This window comes from Erinaceus europaeus, chromosome 14 (assembly GCF_950295315.1).
Source record: "Erinaceus europaeus chromosome 14, mEriEur2.1, whole genome shotgun sequence".
Lineage (NCBI taxonomy): Eukaryota > Metazoa > Chordata > Mammalia > Eulipotyphla > Erinaceidae > Erinaceus > Erinaceus europaeus.
Genome location: NC_080175.1, coordinates 7182864 through 7199329, shown reverse-complemented (window position 1 = coordinate 7199329; position 16466 = coordinate 7182864).

Sequence of the window (16466 nt, the reverse complement as noted above, 5' to 3'; positions counted from 1 at the left end):
CTCAGTGCTGTCAGCAGCTGAGCCCTCAAAGTGACAGGTTGTCTGAGGGAGTCCAGTCTTCTCAATATGTAACCTTTCCACAGCAGCCTTCTAGAAACTTCCATGGTGGCTCTTATTCTGAGGTCTTGGCAAAATCACCCAAGTACAAAGTTTCTCTCATTCTCTATCAGAGCATCTCTGTGTGGCCTTTCTCTGGACTGAGTACAGCTGGGACCAGAACAAGATGTGCGTGTGGTCTGACCCCACCCACCTCTTTGCCCTTCCGTGATGTGAAGCACTGGTGATGGCTTTGCAGTTTATGTTCTAAGGCAAGAGCAAGATGGGAACTAGCTGTTTAGAAAACCCACCGTGAAAGGATCAGTTTCTGTAGGAAACTGGTTGGGGTTTGTGTTTTTGACGGGGCTGGAGTAGGCTCCTTCTTGAACAAGCTGTCCCTCAGAAACTGACTAGGGGCCCCAGGAGATGAGGTGATCTGGTAATAAACCAAAGAGCCATCATTCAAGTATGCCAATCTCTTGTCCTTATCCAGCTTTCGCAGTTCTTACTTTGTCTGACAAGGTTAGCCTTGGAGTGAGTGAGGGAAGTGAAATAGGAAGTAGGTGAGGAGGATGTCTAGGTCTAAGTCAAAACTATTTGATTAAGTACTTTATGTTGTCTTTTTTTTTAGGTTTTTCTACACTTATTGGGTCACTGCAAACTATTGTGCACTTTTGCTTTAAGGTTTATATTTTTCCGTAACTGGTGGATACATGTATCCGTGTGTTCAGTCTCTTGGTTTCATATCCAGGTGTTGGGGCTTTGTTAGGAAGTGTGGTACCCAAAATGGAATTAAGGAGTGTTGGTATGCTTCTAAGACCCCTTCTGTTTCATTGGTTTAATCCCCCCTGCTTAACACTGTAGTCTATTTACATAAACCACTGTTAACTAGGCACCACCTTGCCTGCAGGGCATTGGTTTAATCCCCACTGGTTCATGATGTCTTTTTGCTCTGCCCCCTCTCGTAGTACACCCTGATTTGCACCAGTCACTTTTTGCTCCACCCTCTCTACGTCACATCCTGTTTCCACCCTACTTGGCGAGTATATATATATATAAGGACAGGATTGTGATTATAGTTAGTTTAGATAGCTTGGCTTAGATTGTGCTGCATTCCACATGAATAAAGACTGATCTGCGTACCACTCAGCCATGAGTCCCTGGTCAAATGTCTCCCACCCGCGAAGCTAGTCCGGCAAAGGAGTCCTAGAGCATTGGTTATACACTGGGTACATTCTTACTCACTGTGTTCTCAGTAGCCTGGCAGAGGCCTCGTGCTCCCCTGATTTACACCCCCAAAGGGTCAAGGTGCAGGCTGCACTTCACTGGAAGATGTGATGTTCCTTGTAAAAAAGAACTTGATGAAAGACAACTTGGGTTGGGTAGGTGGCTCGGCAGTAGAGCACAGGCCTTGCAGGCATGAGGTCCCGGATCCTGCCCCTGTTAGAGCATATGTGGTAGTTGAGTAGTGCTCTAACCTATCTCTTTATCTCATAAAAAAATTGTAAGAGAGAAAAATTTGAAAAGAGCCCTACGTTTATTTTTATTTATTTGTTTACTTACTTAATTATTATTGGACAGAGATAGAGAGAAATTTAGAGGGGGAGGTAGAGAGGGAAGCAGACAGAGTGACACTTGCAGCCCTACTTCAATACTGGTGAAGCTTTCCCCCTGCAGGTGGGGACCAGGGGCTTAAACCTGGGTCCTTTCACACTGTAATGTGAGCGCTTAGCCAGGAGCATCACCACCTGGCCCCGACCCTACTTTTAAAACGACAGTTTCTCCCCGCAGTGGTTGAGTTTCCTAAATCTACTCAATATTAGCTAATTCATGCAACCATTAATTTTCCTGCTATGTGCCAAATGGGGTTGTGGTTTCTGGGAATTTGAAGATGCAAGAACTAGAGGACCTGATGGAAGACTCTAGGCATCAGGGACCAGAGTGAGGAAGAAGGTAAAGGAAATGATGACCAAAGAGCTTCCTGGTGGTGGTCAACCTGATCTTAACTTTGAGGGGGTAGTGTGCCCAGTTAAGTGCACATAGTACTATGAAGGACCCATGCAAGGATCTGGGTTCCAGCCCCCCTCCCCACCTGAGGGGGGGTGTTTCACAAGGGATGAAGCAGGTCTGCAGGTGTCTATTTTGCTCTCCCTCTCTCATTCTCCTTATCCTCTCTCAATTTATTTCTGTCCTATCTAATAAAAGAAAATTAAAAAAAAAATGGCTGCCAGAAGTAGTGAGTTCATAGTGCCAGCACCAAGCCCCAGCGATAACCCACTTGACATAAAAACATAATAAATAAAATAAAGAGGAACACACTGAAATCAACTAAAGGTTTCAGAAAGAAGTCTGTGTAAGGATGCAAGAGGAAGCTTGGTGCTCCATGGGGTGGGAGCTTCAAAGCTGCTTACAAGAGAGCAAAGGGAAGAGGTGAGACTGGGGAGCAAGGCAGAGACCAGGGCACAATGCTGGTCTCTCCTCAGAGCCCTTGTGGCAAATGTCTCATCTCACGTCCACAGGTTGAGAAGCATCTGTGCACGGAGACTTCCCACAGTCAAGTCAGCCGTCTGGAGAGGTCTCAGTGGGCATGAAAGCACTCCCCAACCATGATTTCTATTTCACACTTCCCAGAGCATGTGCACTCATGCGTGATTACCCAGAGAAGTTTCCAGCAGTTCTATGAGGATCTAGCATCAGTGCCTATAGGAATTCATCCAAATGCAATGAGGACTGACCAGAGGTGTTTGGAAGAAATCACATGCTGGTCTCGAATCTTCCTTGTGTGTCTGGCAAAGCAGCACTAACTAAGTGAGTTATTTTGCTGCCAGTCTTCATCTTCCTTAAACAGCCTCTTTCCTCTGCCCAGGAGGTGGCACAACTGTAGGCGGTAGAGGGCAAGTCCTGCCAGTGTGAGGTTCTGTGGTGGATGTGCCTTTTGCCAGAGTGACCCCAAAGCACTGCTCCACCATTTATGAAATTTACCCCCGATGTCAGAGAAGACAGTCCCATGTGGTGCTGCGGGCTCAAACCTTGGTACTCAGACATGCTAGAATGTCCACTCTACCTGGGTGAGCTATCTCCCTGCCACCATTATTTAAAAAACAGGTCTAGGGAGTTGGGCGGTATGTAGCCGGTTAAGCACATGTGGCGCGAAGTGCAAGGACTGGCGGAAGGATTCCGGTTTGAGCCCCTGGCCCCCCACCTGCAGGGGAGTCGCTTTACAAGCAGTAAAGCAAATCTGTAGGTGTCTTTCTCTCCCCCTCTCTGTCTTCCCCTCCTCTCTCCATTCTCTCTGTCCTATCCAGCAACGACAACATCAATAACTACAACAACAATAAAACAAAGGCAACAGAAGGGAATAAATAAATAAATAAATATCTTTAAAAAGCAGGTCTATAGAAAAGTATAAAATTTTTCAAAGCAGGGCTGGGAGGTAGCCCATCTGGTGTAGTGCTTGCATCACCATGCTTGAGTTTCATTCTGAGTTTGAACCACAACACCGTACAGAGCACCAAAGACAGCCACACAGGGAGCTCTATAGATGACAGAGCCGTGTTCTGTTGTCTTCCCTCTCTCTGTCCCTCCTTCTTTCCTCTCTGCCGGGATAGCCTGAGGGTGCTTCTTCCCGAGCACGTGCTCTCTGGGTTGGAGAGAACTCAACTGGAGCCGACCTAGGCTGCTGAGTGGGAGAGGGATCAGGAACTCGTGCCACACTAATTTCGCAGGAGATACACTCTGGAACCCTCGGAGCCAGAAAGCAATTTCCAAGTGTCTTTAATCAGAAGAGCAGCTGTTTTTATACTCTCCAAGTAGGGTGGAAACAGGATGTGACATAGAGAGGGTGGAGCGAAAAGTGACTGGTGGAAGATCAGGGTGTGACAAGGAGAGGGGGCGGAGCAGGTGAGAATTTTACCACTGAACCACCAATGCCCTGGAGGGAAGGTGGTGCTTTATGTAAATGTAAAAGTGATTTATGTAAATAGACCGCAGCTTTGAGTGGGATCAAACTAATCTCATACAGACATACTGGTGTTTAAGCCGGGGAGGGGGGGTGAGCTGGCATACTATCTAACACCTCTCTTTCTTTCTAATATAAAAGAATGAGAAGATTGGTGTGGAGAAGGTTTCTCAGTAGTTGTATATTCCATGCTGGCGACCTCTATATTGCATTAGACTAATTAACAAATGACTTAATTAAAATCTCAAAATTGCATTAAAAAAAAAGTAAGCTCCCTTCCCTCCATCCCTGCATTGTCCCATATGTCCTGGGAAGAGGAAATTCTTCTGGACTTCACATTGGTTTGCTCTGTGAGGCTTCAGGCAAGTCTGCTCTCTACATCTAGGATGAAGGGTCTCTGTTGTCAGCAAGGGAGGACCTCGGAGGCCCAGGGGGAAGCAGGAATGGGAGTGGATGAGGTACGTACAGAGAAACAAGGCGGCATGAACTTTCTTTTTCTTTCCTTTAAAAAAAATTTGTTTTTTTACTTATAAAAAGGAAACATTGATAAAACCGTAGGATAAGAGGGGCCCAACTTCGCACAATTCCCACCACCAGACCTCTGTATCCCATCCTCTCCCCTGATAGCTTTCCTATTCTTTACCACTCTGGGAGTATGGACCCAAGGTCATTGTGGGATGCAGAAGGTGGAAGGTCTGGCTTCTGTAATTGCTTCCCCACTGAACATGGGCACAGACAAGTCGATCCATACTCCCAGCCTGCCTCTCTCTTTCCCTAGTGGGGAAGGGCTCTAGGGAAGCGGAGCTCCAAAGCACATTGGTGGGGTTGTCTGTCCAGGGAAGTCTGGTCACATCCTGCTAGCATCTGGAACCTGATGGCTGAAAAGAGAGTTAAAATACAAAGCCAAACAAATTGCTGAGCAGTCATGGACCTAAAGGCTGGAATAGTGCGGATGAAGTGCTGGGGGTCCTCCATTTTGTCGATAGCTAGTAGGCATATTTCAGTTATATTCCAAAGGGCCTGAAGCTATACTAGTGTTTCTTTCTCTCTCTCTTTCTTTCTCTCTTTCTTCCTTCCTTCCTTTCTTTCTTTCTTTCTTTCTTTCTTTCTTTCTTTCTTTCTTTCTTTCTTTTGCCTGAGCCTGAAATATGATATGCAGGTGGATCCAAGTTATTGTCTGGGGAGATGATGTCATGGCTGGGAAAAGGACCAGAAAGCTGGATCAGGGAAGAGAGTAGCTCCCTAATATGGGAAAGGGGTATAAGTATCCTTGACTGTAAACCCCATTGATTTGATGTGATCTGGGGCCCATAACTAGTTTAGGAGCCTGTATGACCTCTGCATCTGAGCTCACATTCTGTGATCATGAGTAGGAACATACCATGCTGCCTCAATATCAGGACCCATCTTCCTCAGGTGTAGCATAGAGTGTGTTGTCCATCCTCCCTTCAGAGGCTGCAACATTCTCTACTATTTTGATCCAAGTTGAGAGCAAGGTCCTATGGGAGCCCACAAAGGGGTCTGTTTTGTTGTTCCTGATAGTAATGACTGGTAACAATGGAGAGAGGGATTTATTCGAGTTCTATGCCCATCAAGTCTGTTTGGGAATCTCAGGATTCCATGATTACAGCCCCAGCTGGTGAAGTGGCCTGATAGTGACTAAAGAGTCATTGTTAAAGTATGGTGGTGTGAACTTTCTACAGTTCTTTCTTTATTTCTACATGTCAGGACAGTCTCCAGGCCAGTGCCTGGAGTCAGCTGCCTGGGGCAAGTCCTTGCTCCATCACTGGGGAACTATGTGATCCTGGGGGAATTTTTTTCCTTTCTCTGTGCCTCAGTTTCTTTAATTTATGATCCAGAAATGCCACTCTTAGGCATATACCCAAAGAGCATGAATTGAAAGGATGCATTTGCCCCATTATTCATAGCTGCACTATTTATAGCAATAGCTAAAATATGGAAGCAGCCTAAATGCCTAAGGACAGATGGCTGGAGAGAGAGCTATGCTATCTATATTCAATGGAATACTACTTCGCCATTAAAAAGATGGGATTATATCATATGGAGCAAAATAAATGGCGCTCGAGGTGGTTATGCTGAGTGAAATAAAGAGGTGAAGGATAACATTGGGGTGGGTGGGCTCTTGTGTGGAATATAGAGCAAATGAGATCACAAAAAACAAGGATAACCAAACTGCTGGATTTTGTGAGAACTATGGTGATCGGGGGCAGGGAGGAAGCACTCAGAACTTTGGGTGTAGAGGGTGTAGTGATTCACACATGCTATGTGTAGGTGTAAAATTATACCCCTGAAATTTTATAATTTTGTAAAACACTACTAAACCACTACAAATAAAAATGGGGGGGGGAAAACGGACACGGGTCACCTTACTCCCAGCATAGCTTCTAATTTTGCCCAGAGCTCTGGGCCTGCCTCCCAGCTGCTCCATCAAGCTACTAAGAAAAATACAAATGGAATGCTCTGAGCTGAGGTTAGCCTACTGGGTGACCAGCCCGGGAATGAGTCACTCAGAGTCCTCGTAATTAGAGGACACCAGGCAATGCTAATGGGCGTCTGTGGGGGTGAGGTTCCTGGGACCTCAGACCCAGCAGGCTGAGTGAGATGGCTGCTCAGACTCAAACCACATTAACTAGCTTCCAGAATCTTCTGTGCAGCCCTACAATTAGACCCTCAGAGGGTAAAACAAGGCTGCGGCTCCATGCAGCCCACTGAGAGAGCCCCTTCTCACTCCAGCTCTACCAGCTGAGAACAGCAATTCACATTCTGGCCCTGTCCTGGGGGGAGGGGCGGGGAAAGAAACCTCAACCTTGTGTTGGCCTCTCAATGTTTTCCCCTTCCTAGAGTCCTTGAGGTGTTTGTTCCCTGGGATCTGGCCTGAATGCCATCTTTGTGTCGCGTGCTGAGGTAGATCCGCCTTCTCTGTGCCAGAGCTGGGTTAAAAAAATACATTAAGGCGTCACACAGGCCTCGATCACTCAGAAGCTGCCGTGACTGGAGGTGGAACCCTGTAGGTGGCTTTATTTCCCTCAGAGATGGATGTCTTTGCTCTGATCCTCTAGCTGCAGGAGTGCAGAAATCAAGCCGGGCTTTGCTCTGATTCCGCTGGTCCTTTTTTTCCTGCAGGGAGTCTATTTGCAAGATTCCCAGTCCTGTTCAGAGGAACAGAGAGCAAGACCTTCAGCCAGTGGTGGCAAGGTACTGTGCTGACATCACCATATAAATACACACTCCAAAGACAGCCCTGATTAAGCTCCGCGCTGATTTTTATCACCTTGCCAACAGACCAGCAGGCTGCATGCTCTCCTCACGCACCTTTACAAAACCCCTAATATTTAGAAATGTGCCAAGTTAGGCCCAGAGGCTGAGATAAATGAAAGTCTGCAGATGCTTTAAGGTAACAAATTACCTTCAAGTGTGAAACGATGGCTCAGTGTGATGCTAATCATGCCAGCACTGTCTTCAGGTCACTGCCTGGACCTTTCTGCTTCTGAAGTATCTGTTGCAAGACTAATTATATAATATAGTGACTCTGCAGAAACACCCTCATGCCTGAGGCATCAAAAGTTCTAGGTTCAAATCCCAGTCCCTCCAGAAACCAGAGGAAGGGTCAGTGGTTTCCCAGAGGAAAACAAACAAAAACCTGAAATATCTGTTGCAAAGTCTTTCAAGAGGAGAAGATATTTCCATTCTAATACCAGAGCTGATGATCCAGGCATTAAAGAAAGGGCCAACTTGTACATTTCTAAAATAAATAAATAAATAAATAAATAAATAAAAATAGAATCCCGAATCTTTTTCTACTCAAAGAGTCAGTGTTTCAGGATGGGCGAAAGGAAGAGGAGAAGGTATTGTTATGACCATTTATTTTAGTAGTGATTTAATAATGGTTGACAGGATTGTGGGATGAGAGGGGTACAATTCTCACCACCAGAGTTGTGTACCCCCTTCCCTGTTGGGATGCTTCTAGTTCTGCTTCTGGGACCCCTTCTGTTACAGTGCTTGACACTGTGTTCTATTTACATGGTCATTCTGTTACATTGGTTTGGTCTCACTCCCCCTGCCTCTGGTAGATTTTGGTTTAGTCCTCGCTGGTTCGCGCCCGTTCCTTCTTGCCGCCCCCTAAGTAGGTATTCTCCCTTTGTTTCTGACTCTTCCGCCAGGGGAGAGAGATGCAGGAGAGAGAAGGACAAGATTGTGATAGAGATAGCTTAGATTGTGCTGCGTTCCACACGAATAAAGACTAAACTGCGTACAGCTCAGCCATGAGTCTCTGGTCGTCTCTGTCTCCTGCCCGTGAAGCCAGCCAGGCGAAAACAACACTTCCCTCCATTGGAAGGTTCTCTATTCTTTATCCTCTGGGAGTATGGATGGAGTCACCTTTGGTTTTCTGGGATGACAGGTTCCACCCTGGGCCACATGCATGGCAAGGCAGGCACACTATCTGCTGAACTCTCTCTCTGGTCCTTCCTTCCATCATTCTCGATCTGTCTTGCAGGTCTTTAATATTTCACGCATGTGGCAGATGTTCAGAAACTTCTGAATCCTGATCAAAAGAGGCCATGGGTGAGGAGTCCTACAGAGGTGGGGAGGCCAGAGCTGGTCTGCTGGGGGGGCTTCATTACTTTGTGACCTTGGGGAAATCCTCCCTCTCTGGGCTTCCAGTTGATACTTCATCTGTCAAGAGCACCTCCTTTTCAAGCCTGGGAAGCTTGCACTTGACCATGTTGGGAGTCCTCTTACCACCCTCCTTGATATATAACTGCCTTGCAATAGATGTTGGATTCTAGCTACTGTATGAAGCAAGCCAGATGGCCTGGGCATCCTGGTAACTCATCTGTTGACAATGATACAGCATCTAGAATAAATAACACAGATGCTTCAACCTTTTGATCCCTCGGGACACAAAATAGCATTGTTATCTCAGCCTCAGATTTATGAGCTAGCCTCTGCCTTGGCTAGTTTGGTCCACTCCACTAAAGTCTCTGGTGGAGAGAGACGTGAATCTCCTTTTGGATTCCTGCCAACAGACATAAAAATTCTTTACCACTCAGTAAGGCGATGTATTCTAGCCATAGAGGCATTCTGGCTATCAGAACTTTCACTTTTTTTGGGCTGTGCCAGATAAACTTGAGCAGAAGACACCTTTGACAATTTCAAGATTTATGATAACACATTCCAACCTCCAGGCTCTGGGCCCATGTGAGCTCTATTTCTTACCACATTTCTTACCACGGCCTACTCACAGAGTAAGGTGTGTAGAATGATGAGAGGGTTCACTGCCAAAATACCATCTGGGTGAGTGGACTTGAATAACTGCAAGTCCCATTTATGTCTCCATGTTCTCTGGCATTTGGGTCAACACCAATAAAAACCTCTCTGCATGTCACCCTCAAGTGATGCTATTAACATCTGAGAGAGCTCTGTTATCTTAAAACAGGCCAGGTCTCCAAAGGTGGCCTGCCAATTGCTGGGATTTCTACTTTATTTACTTGATTTTTTAAAGTGGCATTTCCTTGTTACCTTTCTTTGTTAGTGATTTATATTGATTTACAAAATCATAAAATACAGGCTGGGTGGTGGCGCACCTGGTTGGGAGCACACGTCAACAGTGCTCAAGGACCCAGGTTCAAAGCCCTCTGCAGGGGGAAAGCTCTACAAGTGATGAAGCAGGGCTGCAGGCCTCTTTCTGTCTCTTTCCCTCTCTGTCTCCCTCTCCCCTCTCAATTTCTCTCTGTCCTGTCAAATAAAAAATATATAAAAAATAAAGATTAAAAAACCAAAATTATAAGATAATAGGGGCTATAAGTTTATACGGTCCCCACCACCAGAGTTCTGTCTCCATCCCCTCCGCTGGAAACTTCAGTAGTTCTCCCAAGGTCACAGATAGGGACTTTCTATCTATCATTATCTACATCTGTATGTTCTTTGCCAATTTTTTCCTATGGCCTTGCCTTTACTTCCTTTCTAAGTCACACCTACATCTGTAACTACTTCTGAGTGTCATTTTTTTTAAAGATATTTTTATTTTATTTATTTCCTTTTGTTGCCCTTGTTTTATTGTTATGGTTATTATTATTGTTGTTGTTGATGTCATCATTGTTGGATAGGACAGAGAGAAGTGGAGAGAGGAGGGAAAGACAGAGGGGGAGAGAAAGATAAACACCTGCAGACCTGCTTCACCGCCTGTGAAGCGACTCCCCTGCAGGTGGGGGTCCGGGGGCTCAAACCGGGATCCTTACGCTGGTCCTTGTGCTTTGCGCCACGTGCGCTTAACCCGCTGCGCTAGTGCCGACTCCCTTAGTTTTTAACTCATCTATCTTAGATGAAAGAAACCACCTGGCTTCCTCTGGTGTTTTCCAGTTTCCTCCTTTCAGGGATGGTATAAAAACAAAGAGTACTGGTGACAGATGCTTCGGGTCCTGATGGAATAGGGGCTGCAGAGCCCCCTGGTTTACTTCCCCCATCATTTACCCCACTGAAGGACAGACCAAAATTCTTATTGGGGTGCAGAAGGTGGGGGTTCTGCCTTGTGTGATTGCCTCTCCTCTGCACACAGAGTATGGAAATAGGCTGGGGGTGTGGAATCTTTACTTTATGAAGAGAGCAAAGGGGAAGGTGGATCAGAACACGAAACCTTCATTGTCCTCACAGAAGAGAACGTCACCTAGACCTGCCATTGGTAGGGCCAGACATCCCTGGTTGAATCTGTTTTTAAGAATGAAAAGTATCTTTCTTTCCCAGAACATCACAGTCTGCTCAGCTTTTTCTTGGCCTAATAAACTTTCTCTCCTTCCTTCCTTCCTTCCTTCCTTCCTTCCTTCCTTCCTTCCTTCCTGCCTTCCTTCTTCCCTCTTTCTTTCTTTCTTTCTTTCTTTCTTTCTTTCTTTCTTTCTTTCTTTCTTTCTTTCTTTCATGTAGTTCTGTGAGGTAGAGCCTTGTTGATACAACATCTGGAACTACTCAGGTGGTTTGTTTCTGTGACTTTATGAACAGTGAAAGCAAACCACTGGACAATCCCAGAGTGTTTAAACTTGGGGTCTGGGCACTCTGGCCTCAATGCTGACAAACACAAGATTTCCATTTCCCCTGCTTGATCCAAATGCAATAAGTGCGGTTATGAATAAGGGGCTGAGCGTTCGCCTCAAAAAAATGGGCTGCTTGTGTAAGGTATAATTTTATAACTTTGAGGTACATGCCTCAGCCTTTCCAGTGTTCTTGCAAATCATAGAGCTGCCCCCCAAACCAATCAGCCTTCCTTTCCAGAAATAGACTCGAGTGAGTGATTTTTTTTTTTTTGTCCTGGCTGTAGTTTCTGCCCAAACTGAGGAGAAGTTTACCAAAGTACTATGGGAATATCAAAGTGAATCCCACTCTTGGAGCTACTCAGTGGGTACCCACCTTTTGTCTTGTAAGGAAAGACTTCTCTGAAATGACCCCTGAGATGCTTTCAGCCAACATGCCAATCTAGAAAGAACACTTGGAATGACTTTAGAAGCAAAGCTGCCCAGGCCTTGAGTAAAGTACAAGAGAGGAGAAACCAACCCCACTGGCTAAACTAGAAAACAGAGAAAAAGAAGTGATTTTACTGTGATCATATCACCTGATGGTCACCATGGGTGCATGATGAGCTGGCGCAAAACCAAAAAGTCATTATTGCAGCAGAAGATGTGCTTGGCTCAGAGTCTCCAACTGCTGTACCAAGAGAGCTTTGACTGTGGCCTCCTGGGGGCCATGCTAACAGGCTCTACCATGAATACCCCCAGATCAGGTCTCATTTGTATTTATCTCTTGATCTTCAATGCCAACTGCCATGTCTGGTACAGAGTAGGTAATGAATCCATGGTCAGTTTGGGGATGCAAGTTATTAGTGATCTGTTTATGACCGGGTTGAGCAAGACACTACTGAAGAACTGCACAGAATTTCCAGAGAAGTATTGTGAAATGCCGACTCCATGGGCATTTCTAGATGCAGACCCAAAGTGAAATTTTGTGGCCCTTCACTGAGGTAATGGAGATGTGACTGATTCTTCTGTTGGACACAGATCGCGTTCAGAGATGTGACTTTGGAAAATAATTTGGAACTGAAATCTTTTCTACCCAGCATTCAGGGTGATCTTTTTAAAATGTAGATCATACCATTAAACTTCCCTGGCCATTTAAAAAAAAATTTTTTTTTTTTTAGGGAACTCCCTTTTTATCAAGTCAGAAAGACTTCTCCAGGAAGCTTTCTCCTATCAAATGTCAGCCTCCCCCTGCTCTCCCTATGGCCCTGACATACTGGTCTCTCTATACCCCTTTAGAAATCAACTCTGTCTCCCCATACAGTCTTCACAGTTGAATTTTTGTATGCCCTGTTTATGCCCTTTTCCTGTTATTCTATGTACTTAGCTCCAAGATTCATGCATGTCCCAGTGTAAATGTCACCTCTTCAAAGAGACTTCTCTGACTTTTCCATTCCAAGAAGTTCTGGCCACCCTGAAGTTCCTTGCTGTCTCATCACCCCATTTATTTCTTTCACGGTGTTGCAGGAGGTGAGGTCAGAAGAGGACAGAGAGTGGGAGAAGCAAGTAGAGAGAGCATCTGGGGGGGCAGGTTTTGCAAAGTCTGCAGAGATGGAGCTGGAGTTAGGATGGTATCTGGGCACCCATCTGGCATCACACAATGGAGCTCCAAGATTGGATGACACTGCACCATGCACAGGTGGTGTGGTGGTGGTGAGAAGCCTGGAGACGGGGGCACTCTTTGAGAATCCACTCTGCTGGTTCAGTATGAGTCTAGTGAGAGATGAAGATGGTCCAGTGTGAGATGGAGATATCTCAGCAAGAGATGAAGATGGTTCAGTATGAAATGCGGATGGTCCAGTGAGAGATGGTGTTGATGGAGCATAACAGAAGACAAAAGACAAGTGAAACAGTTCTGGTTCTCAGGAACATATACAGCTAGGAATAGATTTCAGTACAGGAACAACGAAATTACAAGGCCTTGTAAGGAAGGAGTCCCAGAACACCTCCAAGGAGGGTAGCTTCCTACAAATGGCACGCTGAATGGACAGTGCTTCCGCCCTTCATTACTAAAGCGCTCATCTCCTCTCATTCTCAATCCTTCTGCCTTGCCTTACCAAATGTTAATAACAGTTGGTTTGACTTAGTCTAATTTCCCAGATTGCTTTAATAAGATGAGAGAATGGAACTTGTGATGTTGAACTTCAAACCTTTTAAAAATCTAACACAAACTCCAGAGAGTCTGTGTTATAGAAGAAAAGCTATTTCTCAGCTGCTGGATCTGATATCAAAATCGAGAAAGACAACAAATAGTTATTGTAAGTGCACTTTCCCTTACTAGATAAATATATGAACTCAACTTGCTCTGCAGATTAAGTCAATGCATTCACAGATGGCAAAGGGAAAGCTGAAAAGGCAAAAGAACAAATATTGCCGATAGTGATTATATATGCACAAGGGGCAAATGGCCAATTGGGGCTGTTACAACATATGGTTGAATATTTGCCAGGGAGAATTTATTTTTGGATCTGGTACTTACCTCTTATTATCCATGATGTAGCTTGAGAATGAGTAAGGAACTAATCACGGGAGGATTCTATTAAATGAAGCTCTATTAGATTCAACTGCTAATTGCTTTCCATTTGATGATAGTTATATTGCTAACAGTACCAGTAAACAGAGATATTTGGAAATAAATGTTGACTAACAGAGCTGGGGGTGATACACAGAGTGGGAGAGTTCGATGAACCTGAGCTCTGATCTCTGATCTAACATTTACTAGCCATAGGATGTAGGATACGTTATTTACATTTGAGAGCTTCAGTTTCATTGGCTGTAATGTCATATTAACAACAGTAATGATGTTTACCTCCCAGGGATGTTGAGAAGACTCAGTGAAAATTGTCTAATGTGTTTTGCAAGGAAAACTTTCCTCAATAATTGACAGCTCTCTTTCTCTCTGGGACATGAGAGGTGACAGTGATGCCTGGTGCCTTAGTTTCCTTCTGTACAAGATGATGTCAAGCATTGCTGGACTGTGGTGTGGTGAAGGAAGATGCTGGGATGTTGGGTAAAATGATAATCTTTTTTTCTTTTTTGCCTAACTATTTGTGAATATTACAACTGCCAAAAAAATTTGTTGGCTGTCATTTTAAAGACTATGTAATTTTCATCTTTTTCCAAAGATGGAATGAGTCAGATATACCCAGGAGACTTTAAACATATGATCTACTCTTTATGCAGAATATGAGACAAGAAAGGGATGATGTAACATTAATTCAATGTGTTGTGTGCTCAATTAAATATGACATGAATAGAGACAGTTGTGGAGCTAGAAGCATTCACAATATTCTTCCTTTTTATTGCCACCAGGACTTAGCAGAAACCATGTCTCCGTGCACTCAAGCCACTTATTTTTTCTCTTTTTCAGATAGTGGGTGAGAAACAGTGATGGGGAGATAGATAGATAGATAGATAGATAGATAGATAGATAGATAGATAGATAGATAAGATGTCACAATACCTCTTCCCCCCTTTTTTTCTCTGCCACCAGGATTATTGCTGGGGCTTGGTGCTGGCTTTATGAATCCACTGCTCTCAGCAGCTATTATCTTTTTTTTCCTTTCTAATTTTTATTATATAGGACCCAGAGAAATTTAGAGCAGAGGGGGAGATAAAGAGGAAGGGAGACAGAGAGACAACTGCAGACCTGCTTCACCACTTGTGGATCATCTCCCTGTAGGTAGGGAGTGGGGACTCAAACCTGGTCCTTGTGTTTGGTGATACATGTCCTTAACCAGGGTGCACCCCCCCCCCCATACCTCTGTACCACCTGTGTATAATGCTCCCGGTGGTGGCTGGTCCTAGTCTATGGGAAGTTTAATATGAGCTCTACTAGATGAACTATCTCTTATCACCTCCTTTTAATTTATCATTACTTTTTCCACCATGGTTATCAATGGGGCTCAGTGCCTCTGCTCCTGGTGGCCAATTTTTTTCTTTCTACTTTATTTTTATTTGACAGGACAGAGAAAATTGAGAAGAAAAGGGAGGCAGGAAGGGAAAAAGAAAGACACCTGCAGACCTGCTTCACTGCTCATGAAGCTTCTCCCCTGCAGGTGGGGAGCAGGGGCTCAAATCCAGATCCTTGCACATGGTGACATGTGTACCTATCTGAGTGCGCCACTGCTGGCTGCCTTAGCTCTTCCTTTTCATATTTGGTAGCAGGGGGGAAAATCCAGGTCTCATGGGAGTCGAGTGGTAGCACAGCGGGTTAAACGCACATGGCGCCAAGCTCAAGGACCAGCATAAGGATCCCAGTTTGAGCCCCCGGCTCCCCACCTGCAGGGGAGTCACTTCACAGGTGGTGAAGCAGGTCTGCAGGTGTCTTTCTTTCTCTCCTCCTCTCTGTCTTCCCCTCCTCTCTCCATTTTTCTCTGTCCTATCCAACAACGACAATACCAATAGCAACAATAATAACTAAAACAACAATAAAAAACAACAAGGGCAACAAAAGGGAAAATAACTAATATAAAAAATTTAAAAAATCCAGATCTCATACACGCATACATAATACCACTGACCTACTTCCCGAATTCAGTTTCTAACCTGTATTTTGAGAAATGGGGAGAGAGGGAAATACCAAAATGCTGTCCCACCATCCACAGATCCTTTGATTCACTCATATGGTGCTGGAGATGGAACCCAGGGTGTTGCACCTGTTAAGAATCTAAGCTTTACCCACCAAGACATCTCCTGAGTCCAAGATAGTCTTCTGGTGTTGGAGTCAGAGAAATTTGGCTATGCTAAGCATTCACACTTAACATTTGTTCACTAGATCGACAATGACGTCTTTGTAAGTATAAAGTATGAAATGTAATGGGGGAGGGTTTTTTTTTTCAGTGTGATTCCTCCTATCTACCAAGGCATGACTCACTTTTTGTGAAGACCTTTGCCAGTTTTAATGTTTCTCATGAAATTTTAGTTGCTTGAACTCACTGAATCTACATGGATTCCTTTTAATTGATGAGAAAACTTAGATACAACAGACCCAGTTGGTAAATAACCTGGGTCCTAAGTCAGGTCTTTGAAAGCTAAATCTGATGACATTCTTACAAACACAATTATTTCCCATGGTATTTAATACTAAAGACAGAAAAATAAAAATGGTTGTGTCATACAGACTGTGTTTCCTCTGAACTTTAATCTCAGCTTGCTCAGGTGGTGACTATCTTTGGAGATAGGGCCTGAAAAGAAGTGATTAGAGTAAAATGAGGTTATATGAGTAGTTTCTGATGTAACCAATTAAAGTTCATATAAGAAGAGATGCTGTGGGTCAGAGAGATATCTCAGGACACTGGAATTCAGGATTTGCATGCTTAAGGTCCAGGTTCGATTCCCAGCACCACCATCTGCCATAGATGAGTAGTGTTTTGGGCTGTTTCTCTTAG